General features: G+C 36.7%; 1 protein-coding gene across 1 annotated transcript in view; it reads right to left on the bottom strand.

The window, feature by feature from the left end:
• The window catches only part of ptp4a3a (protein tyrosine phosphatase 4A3a), a 32,720-nt gene extending 16,222 nt beyond the window's left edge, over nucleotides 1-16,498 (bottom strand). Inside the window, exon 1 of the mRNA XM_051873154.1 lies at nucleotides 16,338-16,498. The gene's annotated coding sequence lies outside the window, so the exon portion shown is untranslated. The remainder of the gene's footprint in view (nucleotides 1-16,337) is intronic.
• Between the last annotated feature and the right edge of the window lie 666 nt (nucleotides 16,499-17,164).

Genomic DNA, 17,164 nt, shown 5'->3' with positions numbered 1-17,164 from the left:
AAGCAACTTGCAGTGACATATCATAAAATATGTCAGTGCCATTGTTTTGTCTCAAGATGCACACCAGTAATGTTTTTTTCTAAGGCACGTTTATAAAAGCTACTTAAATTGTTCTAATTTAAATTAAACTAAGGCCTAATCCTGGCTTAATCTAAGCCTGGTCTGTGAAACAGGGTCTGAATGTCACAGAATTTGGCAAAATTTTGATAAATAATAATTCAAAAGTAGGGCTGTTTGCATCGTAATATTGACTAGTATCTGTGAATATTAAGTGCAAAAAGACTGTTTAAGGAATATCACAAAAAAGCTAAATAGTGGCATAACTTCAAAACCCCGGTCCATGGTGATAAACAAATGTGATTTGGAGGACGTATTGTGTACTTGTGTTGCAGCAGGTGATGGGCCCTTAGGGGCAAATCTGCACCTCTACATCTATGTACACAACTATGTGCTTCCCACAGGGATAGTGCAGTTGGTCTCCAATAATCTCAGAAGCATGGATCACCATGGCAGGAATTTGTCCAGCTACGTGCGAGTCATGACTGTGGTGCCATGAAAGCAAGAGGCCCCTTTACTTAGAGCCATTGTGATGTATATCACATACTACCCCGCCTGCATTGGTCTTGGGAATATTGGTTTGCATTTCATCATGTCAGCTTCAAGATCACATTGCTCAGTCTGATTGAACTGCCCCAAATTGACCTTTCACCTCTAAATTAAACTAAAGGGTTGTTCATTTAACAGGCATAAAATTATATGCCATTTTTATTATGAACTACTGAGCTCTTTTGGCCCTATTCAAATTAAGTCCATGTGACATGGCATTTCAGAAGGTTTAAAAGCAGAAACTTGATGCTTGATTTTTTAAGTGCTTCTTTATTCTTTCATGCAAAAGTGGGAATTGTGAGCTATTTTACTTACTTTAAAGGGTTAGTTCACCCAAAAATGAAAATAATGTCATTTATTACTCACCCTCATGTCATTCTACAGCCGTAAGACCTTCGTTCATCTTCGGAACACAGATTAAGATATTGTTGATGAAATCCGATGGCTCAGTGAGGCCTCTATTGAGAGCAAAGCCATTCAAACTCTCAAGGTCCATAAAGGTACTAAAAACATATTTGAAACAGTTCATGTGAGTTCAGTGGTTCTATCTTAATATTATAAAGCGACAAGAATACTTTGTGCGCCAAAAAAACAAAATAACGACTTTTCAACAATATCTATATGGGCCTATTTCAAAACACTGCTTCAGAGCTTTACGAATCGAATCAGTGAATCAGAGCGCCAAAGTCACATGATTTCAGCGGTTTAGTCGCTTGATATGAGATCCGAATCACGGATTCGAAACAAAAGATTCATAAAGCTTAGAAGCTTCATGAAGCAGTGTTTTGAAATCGGCCCATATAGATATTGTTGAAGTCATTATTTTGTTTTTTTGGCGCACAAAAAGTATTCCTGTCGCTACATAATATTAAGATGAACATACACAAATAATTTTTTAGTACCTTTATGGACCTTGAGAGTTTGAATGGCTTTGCTCTCAGTAGAGGCCTCACTGAGCCATCGGATTTCATCAACAATATCTTAATTTGTGTTTTGAAGATGAACGAAGGTCTTACGGGTGTAGAACGACATGAGGGTGAGTAATAAATGACATTATTTTCATTTTTGGGTGAACTAACCCTTTAATCATGAGACTACTGTTCTAAGCGCACAAACTTCAGGTTATGCATTACATCATCCCATGTATCCATGTACATTGTAAATAGACAAGTCACTTTCCTTTCTAGTATCCTAGTGCATATAATGTGAAATTTAAAGGGGACCCATTAGGCAAAATTCACTTTTATATTGTTTTCGAACATAATTGTGTCTGCAGAGTGTGTATACAACCATCCTATTGTGGTAAAAATACACTCTGTTTGTTTTTTTTACCCATAAATCTAAAATTGTCTCAAAATGAGTCATTTAGAAATGTGCTCCAATGTAACGTCAACTTGGAACAGGTCCCGCCCACGACTGGCACAGAATCTGCCGTTATCTTAGCTCCTCCCCTTGAGTGAGCAGTACATAGTCTGCCATGTTTATCTCCTCACCAGAGCATTTAACAGCATTATTCAAGTAAGAAATGTATTATTATTAAAGCTACTAAAATTAAATCAAGAGCAGTGAGTGATTTTCTGCTTTTCTTTTGTTTGATTCATATTAACAGCATACACAGCAGCAGGTACTGTATATTATGCTGCTTTCACTTTAATAAGCAGATCTAACATACACATGTGGTTTCTTTTTAAACGCAATAAGACGTGAAAGAGAAATTAGTTTAATACTCACGTGACACACCGTCTGACACTAAAATAAGTATGTTCTATATAATACGAATGTGAATGAAATTCATGCAGACTACATCATCCTGTCATTGCCATGTGAGTCAGTTGTGTTGCTTCACATAGTACTCTTTACGTATGGCTACTAAATAATAGAGAGGAAGGCATATTCAGACAAGGATTTTGAATTTTAACTTTACTGTTTTATTTATTTATTTTTACATTTTTAACATTTTAACTGAGGGACAGAATTTTTTCTGTGGCAAAACATTTCTCTCAATTTTTTTGTGCGACAATCAACAACATTTCACAGATAATGGTGGAGCTGAATTTGTATTGAACCCAGAATAATTCTGTAATCTAGTGATTCTAGTAAAATTCTTTTTATTTTTTAAATAAATGGGTTTATTAATGTTAATCATGTTTACATCATTCACTAGCAATCCCAGAGAAAGCAAAGCACCACAAAGTATTTCACATTTTAAAGGAAGCACAGTCCTTTCAGATATCACTCCTGTCATTTTCCTGCTGCAACGAAAATGGACTCATTCAGATGTACCTCATGGGTCTCGCTGCTAACAGTCTTTAAATGCAGCTGAAGTTGTCGAGTAGGCCCACTTACAGGAAATCAGGAAGAGGCCAACAACCTACAGGTGTCTTTGAGCAGAACCGCATGTGTGTGAGATGGGTGAGTGGTTTCCTTATGAATAGACACGTTATTTCAGCAATCAACAAGTTAATAACAGCAGATAACATGTTGCAAACACCTGCTGTAAGCAAGCTGAGCGATGTTAAGAAAACACAAACAAATTAATATTATTATTAAAAAAATGTTATATTTTCCAAACCACTCATCTCCTTTTTCTGAATGAAGAAATCTGTTCATTTTTACAACATTTTGATGTTTCAGTAATAGTTTTGATGAAAATGTTCTTTATATTTACTCAATATTTCATCACGTCACATTCATTAAATTTTAGTCCATTTTATTCCGATTGAAATGTTATATAATTGTATTCAGTGAAAACAACATTAGGTCAATGAATCTCATACATAGCCTATTAAGTACTGAACTGAGAAAATTAAACTGCTAGCAAAGTGGTTCACAGATTCTGAGCTCAAGCGGATCAATACACAACATAACTCTTTCGTCGTGTTTTAATTACATTTGCATTTAATCATTTAGAAGACGCTTTTGCCCAAAGCGACTTACAAATGAGGAGAGCAACAAAAGCGGCTGAACCAACAAAAGAGCAACAATATGTAAGTGCTGTGACAAGTCAGTCTAGCACAGCACACGTAGCCGTTTCTTGATAATGGCTAAAGACTCAGCTGCTCGGGTTGAGTTAAGGCCCGTTTGCACCAAGAACAATAACTATCAAGACAACGATAAAGATACAGTTCTAAAAATCGCTCTAAATATAAAAGAATAGCAGTCCACGCCACATCTCTAACAATCAACAGCACAGAGAAATGATATAATTAGAATCACTTTCAGAACGATTTTTTCCAGCTGATGAATTATAAAAACATTGACAGCCAATCAGAAGAGCTCGAGCATTTAAAGGGGCAGACGACAAAACTGCAACGCTTTTAAATGATTAGTTCATTTCTGAATGAAAATTTCCTGATAATTTACTCACCCCCATGTCATCCAAGATGTTCATGTCTTTCTTTCTTCAGTGGTTTTCCTCAAATTTTTGAGAAAAAACATTCCAGGATTTTTCTCCATATAGTGGATTTCAGTGGGGTTCAACGTGTTGAAGGTCCAAATTGCAGTTTCAGTGCAGCTTCAAAGGGCTCTACACCATCTCAGACTAGGAATAAGGGTCTTTTCTAGCAAAATGATTGTTCAATATATATATATATATATATATATATATATATATATATATATATATAGAACAATATATATATATATATATTATATATATATATATATATATATATATATTAATTTAACATCTTTTGTTGTTTTATGAACATTAATGACAGACAAATATTTAATTAGGCTACTGTCATTTTAAGACCAAATCCATGGATATAATATAGGCCTACTGACATACCCTTTTTCACCCACCTGTTTACGTCCACTTAAGCCATAACCGACTGTATTTACGTGAAATACTCCACACTATGTGCATTTTGACAACTATTTGTGCATTTGACCATTCAGGCGCAAGGAGAACTGATCGTGCGCTGTCTGAGAGAACTGGGATCGCGCACAAGAAAGAGAGAGCGCACTTCTGGTCTGTGTCATTGAGTGCGATTTGCATGCATTTCGCAATGTGTAGGTTGCCATCATTAATTCTGAAGTATTTCCACATCCCTGAGGCTGACATTGTTTCTGTTGCTGCCGTCGGTGTCTCTGTACACGGAAAATCTGCCAGTTGCGTCACGTGAGCTATCGGCCTATGGTATCAGGGGTATTTTTACAAGTATGAGTACAAGTACATGAGCTTGGTATCGGTGTCAGTGCATCCCTAATTAAAATATAATTAAAATATTAAAAAGAAATCCAGAAAAATTCAAATGAAAAACATTACATTTTGGGGGGAAAAATAAGCAGAATTTGGTTTAAAAAAAAAAAAAAAAAAAAAAAAATATATATATATATATATATATATATATAATAACAGAATTTAAAAAATATCAGAAAAAAAATATCAGATTTAACAGGGCTCTAAAATTTCTCAGTGCTTTGAATCAGCATAATTTCACATTAAAAACTTAACGATCCTCTGGGATCTTCTTTCACAAGAAGCTGGACAATCTGGCCTTCCTGTAAACCACTAGGGGACCACCAGCGGTCTGGTCTGGAGGTCTGTCTGAATGCAGGAATCCAAATTCTCACAGAACTCTGAAAGGTCAGGACTGCCAAAATTTGGCAGAGCAGGGAAGGGGATCACAACACAGGAAATCCCTCATCCTGTCTCGCAAGTATCAATGAAACACACACACACACACACACACACACACACACACACACACACACACACACACACACTTCAGTGTGCAATGAACACTGGTCAGCAAGAGGACAGCATGACCATGTCAGTACATTAAAGGGATAGTTCAGCCAAAAATGAAAATTCTGTCATTACTCACCCTCATGTTGTTCCACACCCATAAGACTTTCGTTCATCTTTGGAACACAAATTAAGATATTTTTTAATTAAATTGTGATTTAAAAGTGATTTCTGTCCCTCCATGGACAGCTACGCTACTACCACTTTGACACTTCAAAAAGTTCATAAACAAAATGTAAAACTAATCCATACGAGTTCAGCAGTATAGTCCAAATTTTCTGAAGAGACTCGATCGCTTTATATGATGAACAGATTGAATTTAGGCTTTTATTCACATAAACATTCATCAACATGCATCAGTTGTGGTAAACGGAAACTCAAACATGTTTGCTTGATGTGCGAGAACCAGTGAGGTTCATTCTCGTGTTAAGGAGCATGTTTGAGCTTCTGCAAGAGGTTTGTTCTTGCTCGTGAAGCAGGTTTGGTTGAGCTGTTTATGTTTACTGATCAGTGTTTATATGTGAATAAAAGCCTAAATTCAACCTGTTCATCATTTAAAGTAATCAAACCACTTCAGAAAATTTGGATTAAACTGCTAAATATCAGTCTATGGAGGGATTTCATCAACACAAGATCTTCATTTGTGTTCCAAAGATGAACAAAAGTCTTACTGGTTTGGAACGACATGAAGGTGAGTAATTAATGACAGAACTTTTGGTTGAACTTACCATTTAACACTCAAACTCTTGCATTATCATATATGATAATGCAAGTGTATGAGTGTTAAATGTTAAGTTCAACCAAAAATTCTGTCATTAATTACTACAGTATGTTTAACAAAGTTGTCATTTAAAATGAGAGCAAGAAACTCAGAACACATTATCTAGTCAAAGTGGATATTTTGGAAGCTGTTTTTTTCATGGGACATTCCCTCTGTCTGCAGCTGTGAGTTTTCAAACAACACACAAACCTTATGCTGATGTCAGAGGGTTTCCTGTCTGAGAACTGCAGCTGGACAATCAGTATCGTAAAAAAAAAAAAAAAAAAAAAACACCTGTCTATCAACATTACACAAATACTCAAATCACTAAATAAAATTAATCTGAAACAATTTTGGGACTGCCCTACAAATTTTCACACTGAATGTAAAAGTAGAGATGTAAAATGAGATGCCATTTCATGTCGACTTTAAAGACAAAATAATATTGAAATTGATTTTTACTTCAGTACTAAACATTTCATCAACAAACTGAAGTAATATTCTTTAATAAAACTTTTTATGCAAGCCTAACATGCAATCAAATTCCCAAAATTACATCCCTGAATGATGAGGAATCTACACTTTATGCACCTTTAAATGCAATGCGGCATGTAAGCTGGACTCTCCCATCATGATAATGTCTGTGTTTAGTTAGTGTCCCAGAATCCTCCGTGAAGTAGAGGGGAAGAGAGTCTGGGAAGTCTGTTCATTTGGCCAAAGCACAAATCCTAAATCTCCTTGAAGGAAACTGCTGCACCGCATCACACAAATCATATGGTATAGGCCTTACAATTTAGTACCTGAATTTGACATTAACATTCAATTGTGTTGACACCCCAAATGTATTTCAGTAGATAGAAATGTTTAATCACAAAACAGAATAAAGTGATTGTGGAATATTTTATCGTCAACTGTAAGTCTGATCATAAAAAAGTTAGGCCTATGACATACACTACGTTTCAAAAGTTCAACACAAGACAGGCGATTTGAGGTCTTATTCATGTCTGTAGCACAAATGGTGTGGTATTCAACACAACTAAGGTCCAAATATGTTTCCCAAACACACAAAGAATTTTGGCATTCAAAATGCTACACACTTCACATGGGCCTCACATTTGACATTATTGTATGGGATTAAAAGCCACCCAACACCTATTTTAAATCTTTAATCTCGTAGTATGATTTGTGAATTAGTTTCCTGACTGAGCACCAGAAGTTTTGCCACTTTTAACAGCCTGACATGGGGGTGAATGAGTTTTCCCTCTTTTCCTACCCTGTCTCCTCGTGATTAAATCCCAGGCTTGCGTCACAGCAAGCTCGGGCAGCCACCCATGGCCCTCCACTGGATTAATTAAAAGCATTTCTATTATAACCACTTCATGGGATGAGAACAATAAGCCACTGTAAAAGAGCAATATGACATTGGGAGGTAGATCTGTGCAAAGTAATTGCTTTCACCGGTGTTTCAAGTTAATGGATACAAACAATCAAAAAGTACTGGTTACGTTCACTGTTGCGTAACTTCCTGTTGAGATCTGAGGCTTTTCAAATAATGTGTGAATATATATCAACAATTAAAGGTGAATTCAGTTGGCATATTGCATACTATACTAATTGCAGGTAGGCCTGGGCGATATGGCAAAAAATTAAAATCTCAATTTTTTCAGAACGATAGACCGATTCACGATTTCGATTTTTTTGTTTTACTGTTTAACTAATCAACTTAACGACAATCAAAAAAGTTCCATTCCAAGTGCATCACACATGAAGCGATCAACATGGTGTAAATTTAAAACAATTTGTTAAATATCATTGCAGAAAATATGTCTGAAATATGAAGGCAAATGTTGTAAAACACATTACAAACTTATCTTAAACATTCTATATACTCAGAAATAATATAAAAAAAGAAAAATGCAAAATATTTCTTAGCCAAAAAGTAATAGCAATAAATAACACCAGTAGGCTATTATTAACAGCAAATGCTTTGTAAAAACAGAAAACAACAGCAGCTTTCAGCCTGTCACCATCATGCAAACATGAAATATCAAACAGGTTTACAGGTTTTTGCATTCCATTGCGCTATTTGTCCTATTGTTTTTATGTTTGGTGGACATGTTTGGCTGTTGCACTCGTGTCTCGCGTCTTTTGCAGCGTCTCACCCATGAAACGGCATTCTAAAAACACGGGGGTCAAGTGGAAAAAAAAAAGATCAACTCACGTTTAATAACTTTCCTTTTATTTTCTCATTCCACTGCCCTCATTTTTATAATGCAATAACGCATTACTGAATGAACAGCCACTTAAGAATAGTGATGTGTTCTACATTCATAGAGTGTCACATGAGAGCGATTAATCTGGCGCGCCGGCGCCATCATGAGGTCGGATCATTTTCTTCTCCTAACGGTTATCACTGCTGTATTGTCAACATATCTAATTTTAACTTTTTTTTTTTTTTTTTTTCAAAATCGCAATTTTTCGATTTAAAAAATAATAAAATCGAGGCAAAACATTAAATTCGAATTAATCGAAAAAAATCGGAAAAATCGCCCAGCCCTAACTGCAGGTTACACTGTTGGTTATAGTTTTAACATGTCTTACATAGCCAGACCTTTGACCATCTGACTTGTAAAACAACTAACCACTGTTCGCTTTTTATGATTTTGACTTTCATTTTTGCTTTTGATTTGTTGTGATTCAGCGCTACAAGCTGGCTGATGTCTTAAAACCTCGTTACATCCCTCCCTTTTCACATCAGCATTTGATTCACTGTATTTTTGATACACTGTATAGAAAGACTGTATTTCCCGGGCATATCACTTTTTTCCAATAACCAGTAATCAATACGGGTTTGACGAGATCTTGTGCCATGAGATCTCGCAAGATTAAAATGTGACTAGATTTCTCGCAGAGGTAAAAAACTTGCGATATTGACATGACGGAGTGTGAGGGTGAAATTAGGACAGAATGTGTCACCGCTACATGTACACCTCCACTGTTGTTTTGCTTTTTATAGAAATAAAAACTATTTAATTCAGTTGCATCCAACACAAGCTGCAGAGTAGTGCAGCAGAAATCAGAGTTAATTGATCAAGTGACGAGATGACTGACAAGACCATGGCGGAGGATACGTTGCACAACAGAGCCTAAGCATCTGACAAATGTCTCTTATCTTGTAAAATACGCACTCAGCACCACCGCTCCCTATTCACAGAGTATGCGGGATCGCGAAATCAAAAGTAAAATGCGAAACACGATTTCAATACCCCACATTTTGAAAGCGGCTCCCTGATGCATGCAAATATCTCCCAGTATGAAAGATATCTTAGGCTGGGCTGTGTAGTTGTAACCATCTCTTATCTCTGTATCATGCTTGAAAAAAAATTGGTCTCTATTTGCACTTTATTATATTGAGAGAGTACTTTGATTATGGTGGCACTTACTGTTTGCACATAAGACTAAGAGAAAACTGTTATTCATTTTTATTTATAGATTTTTTTATTTTTATGATCAATTTGTGGAAAGGAGTTCAATTAGGAGGTCAAAAGTTGTAGAAGCTCATATATTATGTACAGTTCTAAGGTCTGAAGAGACTCATTTGAAATCATAAAGGAGAGAAGCCAGTCAGTTGAGTTTGAGGCAAAACCTTTTATAGTGCTTGAGTATTGTTGTATTTTACTGCATATGATAATTCTCAGAAAGTAGAACTAAAATGACATTCATTACAAAATGATCAGTTAAAACATTTCAAAGGCACCTGCAGACTATTTTTCTAGTCATGTATTTTGTCATTAAGGATTTCTTAAAAATACTGTGTAAAAATCTCATCTCGTGTCTCGTCTCATCACACCCCTAATAATCAAATATGAATGATTATTATAGGACACAAGAGAGTGCCAGTGCATTGATATTCTGTCTGTCTTGACCACTAATGGTAAATACACTGGAGTCCAGAATGATTCATCTTTGCATGATAACCTATTAATTAACTCTCCATCTCATCACCCTAACAAGCCTGAACCAGAAGAGCGTCTCGAGACATCTGCACGGTGACGCATTTGATGTGAGAGTCAGAGGCAGTCATGAGAACTGTCATCTTGGTTACTGAATCAAATGTATGGAACAATGACTTCAGGAAGATTACGGTTTGATATCTGATGTTGAGTATGTCAGCTAAATATTACACTTAGTACATCTCAGCCCACAACCAATGCACTGAACTTAATTAAAAGCAGATACAAAAGATGAAAACTGCCAGTGATTCCTGTTAAGGAAAGCCACTGCGCTTGAAACTGCAGAATCATGGCGATAAATTATATCATCGACTGAATCGGTCAGACAAACTCACTTCCTGACTGAATCGTCTCAGATTAGACGCTCGTTCACTGAACAGCAGGTTATTAGAACTGACTCAAAATACTGTTAATGAGTTAGCAACAGAGTTGCACAATATTGAAGAAAAAATGTTACCCGTGATAATCTGTGATTTAATAATAAGATTCGATAATGCTTTAAGCATGTAAAAACAGCAGTGTTTTACTATAACATTACATAAAAAGTAAATGTCACAAATCTGATGTAATAAATGTCATTTTAACATTAGTGTAAACAAACAAAATTATTCACATACCACCAATTCTTTGCATAAATTGGTAATAGTTATTTTAACCTGAGAACTTAACATACCAGTACATACAAAACCAAACCACATGAAACCAAGTAGTTTACTGCTTTGCCTCCCTCTTATTATCTTTCCTCACGTGGCTTGCTTACATTAGTTCGTTATGAGATCACATCATCTCTCACATCTCTCATAGGTCATCGGAGCGTACGCACATCAAGTAACAGTCGCGTACCTAGTCTATTTTCTGCTATTTGCGGCTAATAGCTAAAACTTTGACTTATCTTAACTTTTTGAAGTATTAAAATAATTCCATTATTGCAAGCCAGTGCGATACGAATATCGAAATTTGTACATTTGCGATACAGTGATAAGTTCAATAGCGGGTATGTATGTGACATCAACGTCAGCCGGAGTGACTGCAGTTACGCCCACTGAGTGGCAAAAAGACTGAGTGGCAGCACTGGTTTTCAGCATGAATCTTGCAAAAAACACACAAAACACATCTAAAATGGGGAAGAGCTCTGCGATTGAGTGCACAAATAGATTTGACAAGAAATCTGATATATATTTTTACAGACTGCTGAAAGCTACAGAAAAGAGACGCAAAAGGATCTCTGCGATTCACAGAAACAACTGGACTCCAGGCAAAGAATCGTGGATTTGCAGTTATCATTTTGTGTCAAGTTGAATTTTGAGGTAAAATCATACCCTATATAATATATTGTATTGTTATATTGTATTGACAACTCTTATATTCTGCATAATTGGATGTTTTTTAAAAAAAAGAAAAAACAAAACCTATACAAGTTTTAGGGTTGGACGATATGACGATATATATAACATTGATTTAAGAGATCACAGGCCAATTTGCTTTATGTATTTCCCTGGCATTGAAATCAGGCACATATACATGTTAGAAAATACGATTCCTGGCTGCATGTCAATATCCATGGATCACTGGATCTTTGGTAAGTTGTAAGGAACACTATATCAAGTCCAACCTTTAGTTTAAACTGATAAATGTTTGTTTTACTCGTGTTTTCGCAGTTTCCCCTATTAAATCCAGTCATGCAGCAGGCTCTTTTGCCACTCAGTCCGGCTGAGGGGGCATGTTCCGGAGGGAAAGTGACGTCAATTCATACCCTCTATATACCATGCAGCCCTAGTTAGCAATGTTATAAAGAAAAAAAGAAAGAAAAAAGACTCTAAATAAATCTAATTACTGGCTGGTTTTAATATGACATTATCTTATAGAATTGTAGTATTTATTAAAAATGGCAAAAAAAAAAAAAAGGGTGTGTTTTTGTTTTTGTGTGTTTGTTGGTAAGCCCAATTTCCTAGGGAGGAGGATCCTGTGAGAAACACTGACAAGTGTTACAAGTCACAAAGCGTTCTAGTTCTCTGTGCGGACAGAACAAAACTAAGGTAGGCAAGGAGTTGTCAGAGTAACACTAAACACTTTAAGAGCACATCAGTAGGAGCTCTGGAGTGCACGGCTTAATAACTCCCCTGCTGTGAAAAACGAAACCAAAGTTATGTTTACTTGGCAACAGCTGAAATGTTGTTGGCAGCTGCATGTTTGAGAGTTTACAGTTTAAGATGTTAGTTACGTAAAGGACGTGGGAGGTTCTTACAGTTATCTTAGAAAAAACTGAATTAGGTTTATACACATTGTAATTTCACATCTGTGCATGCACATCTTCACACAGAAAAAGTTGAAGGATGACAATATGAAACAGGACTGCATGAGTGGTCAAAAATTATATTGAGGTTTGAACTGCAACATGATATTATTCCTGGGTCCTGGTGCAGCAACACTAAAGCCCTAATACAGTTTTTCTCAAATCCAGTCCTGTAGGGCCACTGACCTACAGAGTTTAGTTCCAACCCTAATCAAACACACCGGAACAAGCCAATCAGGGTCTTCAGAGTTACTAGATAATTTCAGTTAAGTGAGCTTGATCAGGCTTTGAGATAAACCAAAGACTTTTGATATACAGAGATGGTGCACTCATATTACTATGAATGTGAAAAAGTACAGTGCGCAATATCCCGCCTTATAAATAAAAGAGCCAAAGTCATTGCGTCACTGCAGCTGCCTTTAGAAGCTCCGGCTGCTTTAGAAGCAGTCAGTGTTCCTAGATGTGCGCTTATGACTGTACATGTGCATTGCCTGAAAAATGCAGTATTTTGTTATGAGCTTTTAGAAACAAAATTTATGAAACAGTTGTTGTCATATTTCATTGGTGATTTAAAGGTGCAGTAGGTGATCTGGGAAATGCTAACGTTAGCCTGCTAGCATTGAAAGCATACGATCCCACCTTCCCTGCAAATCGCAGTCTAAACCACGCCTCCTCCAAAACACATGAACGCACACACACACACCGCTGCTCTCGGCAAAGCGTCACAAGAGACGGCGTTAAACTACATCATGTCTCAAAGCACATAACATTACAATAATAAGGAACGTAAACAACTTAGAGAGCTTGTACCTGACTGCTGCAGATTCATTTCGGTGTTGATACTGTTGACATGGATACGCATAATTCCGAGTCTGACTGAACAGCTCCGGTCAGAATGTCACAGGCTGCTCTTAATTACGGTAGTTATGACGTAAACGCAACATAAGTTCGTTGTTTTGATTCGGTAGGAACTGTAAAAGGTGGCTGCTGTGGCTGCTGTCTGCACGAACAGGGTGTGCAAGGGTATGTAAAAACATATGCTGACAGGCAGGTAGGACATCGTTTCATTTCATTCGGACCGAATATAATAATTGGATGAACATTTTATGGTCCTACACCTTCCACATTTGATATATGTTTATAAAAATACATTTAAACCGTTTAACAGTGATTGCTATCAGGATATGAGGAGACTTTCAACCAGTATAACAAAAAAAGTTTCTGTAGAGAATCACCTATCATACCTTTAATCGTAAGCTTGGTGAACAGCTTTGGAGAATGCTTCCCCATTCAAAGAGATAGAAGCTGTACTTGCATGACTGAAATAGCCTGATTTGAGGAACTCTGCCCTAATATGTGGTCATTTATGATGTTTAAACCATCTAGTTTCCTGAATTATATTTTCCATTACATGTTCTTTGAAATTGTTTATGGAATATTTGCAGAAATAAATTTACTTCCAATTTTGTACAAAATTTCCTAACTGATTCTTTCTGGATAGGCAGATGACCAATAATTCACATTAAGCGCACAATGGAATCAATGGAAGCCCATCATTTGACATGATGAATAAAGTTCCAGTCAGCTGGAGAGTGTTTTTGATTGATTTGCATGATGTTATTTGTTTGTGCGAAATTGGACGTACCCACAGTTCAATACATCTGTGTGTGCTGCGCTCATGTGCACCTGCAAGAATACTTGCATCATTGAACTAAGAGAGTTTTCACACACAAATGAACAACAGACAAACCACCTGGACCACCAAATCCACTTCAGCTTTGAGTCAGCAACTAAACCAGAAAACCTGTCAATCGTAGTCATTTTCAGTGTCTTTTGCCTATGCACATCTGTTCTTGTGCACAAGAATGCATGCATTTCAAGATTATTTTAATTATTATGCACGTTAAATGTTCTGCACTAAAATTCGCAGCACAAAGATGCACAAGCGGCATCTAATTAGCACATAAATGAGGAACATCTGAAACATAAAAGAGCCTATATCACCTGAGGCTAAGTGCAAGTTGGCATACACCCTGGCACGCTGTGTGTGGCTAACAACTGTTTATCAAACAGATAATTGCATGACCCGTATCCGGTTTGGGTCAAGTGCTGGCTGATACTCATCATCTTTGGCACATACTTCAAAGCCAGAGATAGGAGCATGTTTATCCATTTTCATTCTGCAGGGGCTGGTAACTATCAAAGTCCCAAACCTAGAGAGAATACACAAAGATTTTTCAGTTATGATTAGGTTTAAAGAGCTCTGTGACCCCTACCATCGACAAACACCACCTCTGGCACTTTAGGAAGGAGCTCCATGTGATCATGCAAGATGTTAGTGCCTGGTCATAGTCATCCAGCTTGATAGATGTGATCTAAATTTCCCTTGCACCCTACAACCTCGCGATCAAGTTTTATAGACCACAGCCGAGGGCAAGTAAAATTCCCAAGGAATTGAACAAAAGAGGAGCCCCATATAGCTGAAACCACACAGCAAAAAAGAGCAGTCGGCTGACATCTCAAGGAATCCTGTACGTCACTGAGAGTGCAGAAACAGCTCTTTCTGGCACAAGGACTGAAGGTCATGTGGAAGTATTTATTTGAGGCTTGGGACCCTCTTGGGGAAAGCTCTGCAGAATTCTTGGTCCTGAGAATTAGCTGGTCTTACTCTTACCACATAAGAAAGCCAATGCAGAGGATGTAAAAACAATGTGCAAAGCAGACAAAAATACCACAGGCTTTGAGCGTAAATGTGATGCATTTCTGATGAAAATAGCTCATTTGCTCTGCTAAAACATTTTCTTCTGTAGAAAACAGATTTGCCTCCAGTCTTTAAGCAGACATTAGGTAAAACATGAGAGAAGGCAGTAAGAATTAAAAATAACCCTACAAAAGTCATTTTAATTGCAACACTATAGCAAACAAAGTTGACAACAAATACCTGAAATGAAAACGTAGCAAAAGTGCAACCATAGCAGTCAAACGTGTAAGATGACTCAAAAAGTCCTCTGTAAATGTGATTTATCCATCTGAATTGTGAATGACCTGTTGGGTGGGTGGGTGTCTTACTTTCTGCTATTAATCATGCCGGGTCTACCGAACACAAATACAATGGCAATGCATACCACCAAAATGTCATCACTCAATAAGAGAAGGAATTACCTTGTAGTCCAAAAGGCTTATGTAACTGGCACAAATCCTGACTAAAATATGAATCTGTGATGTGGGTGACCCGGCTGAATTACTCAGGTTTTTAACCAGATGCTGCCATACATATGGTATGGGTAGAAAGACATGTTACTCTCCCATTGACACTAATGCTAAAATACCTAAAGGTTCTTATCATGGAATAAAAAGTTACACGACATTTTTTTTTTTTTTCAGTCCTATTTTTTCTCAGAAGTACTTCAAACAGTAGCTTTCAATCTGGAGCTTTAACGACACAGAGACGTGGACAGAAAAATGACAAGATGTCGCCCTAAAAACCGTGGAAACTGGCCTATAAACCGACAATACAAAATTAAAAACCTAATTTTAAAACGAAAACCGTGTACAGTCTTTATTATTTTACTAAAATTCTGTAACGTTTAGTTTATGCTGGTCCCCCCGGACATTTGTCTCGACATATCCCACAAAACAGCACGTTAAGCACATTAACACCACAGACAGCTTTTTTTTATGCAAAATTTCTCTACTTCAAGAAAAACAACCAAAAACTACACTGATAACTCTGCCAACCATGATTTCCGACAGAAAGCCGGTTTGGGCAACACCCTCAGCCATACAATCCGCTTAAATGCTCATCATACACGGCGCTCTCGTCGCTCATCAAGTCTATTTTTGTCAGTTTTGAACATCTAATACACATTTATTAAGATAGACTGCGAAAGACTGTGCGTTCATTCTACTTACCGAAAGGTTCCAGCAAATTATCTACAATCTCTGAGTGACTCAAGCCTCGCCATGCGATCGTAGTGATGTCCGATTCACGAGCCAATGATTCTGTTCGACATGTTCTTTCTCATGAATCAGACGAACCGATTCGCAAAACCAAATGGTTCGACCAGAGTTCTAACCGTTCTAAGAAGCTGTGATAACGTTTGATTCATCAAATGAATGAAAGTATAAAACTTGATACTTTTAAGGAAAAATTGTTTCGTAAATTTGGGCGAAAACAGCTACTGTTAATAATGACCCAGAAATTTAACAAAATAAATTTTGTTTTATGCTTTAATAGCTATGCTTGGACAATATCCAGACATGTCTTAGACATGACACTAAAGTTTGCATTTTTATTTTAATTTATTTTAAAACAAAAAAGACCTAATGTGTGGCTATATTATGAATAATAATAATAATAATAATTATAATAATTATTAAGTTATTACTTAGGCTATTATTTAGATCGTTGTTATAGCCTATCTAATTGATAATCAGAATCGAGTTATCATTAAACCTGTGAATGTTGCACATCTAGTTTAACAATATAGCCAGTGTTGGCCTAAATGATATCATATAGGCCTAGGCTAATTGACAAATTAATAGCCTACCATTTTTTAAATAAATAATTCAAAATACGACTTGTGGGGATTCCCTTTTCCTAACACGCATCAGTATGGTTCCCGGTGAATCTTGAATCGGTTGTTGTAACTGACTTAAAATGATGTGTTCAAAGGAATCGATTCGGTTAAATGAATTGAACTACCTAGCACGTTCTCGCTTATTTGGTCCGCCCACAA

Source organism: Ctenopharyngodon idella, chromosome 19 (assembly GCF_019924925.1).
Source record: "Ctenopharyngodon idella isolate HZGC_01 chromosome 19, HZGC01, whole genome shotgun sequence".
NCBI classification, from domain to species: Eukaryota; Metazoa; Chordata; class Actinopteri; order Cypriniformes; family Xenocyprididae; genus Ctenopharyngodon; species Ctenopharyngodon idella.
This window is presented reverse-complemented; position numbering and strand designations above follow the sequence as displayed.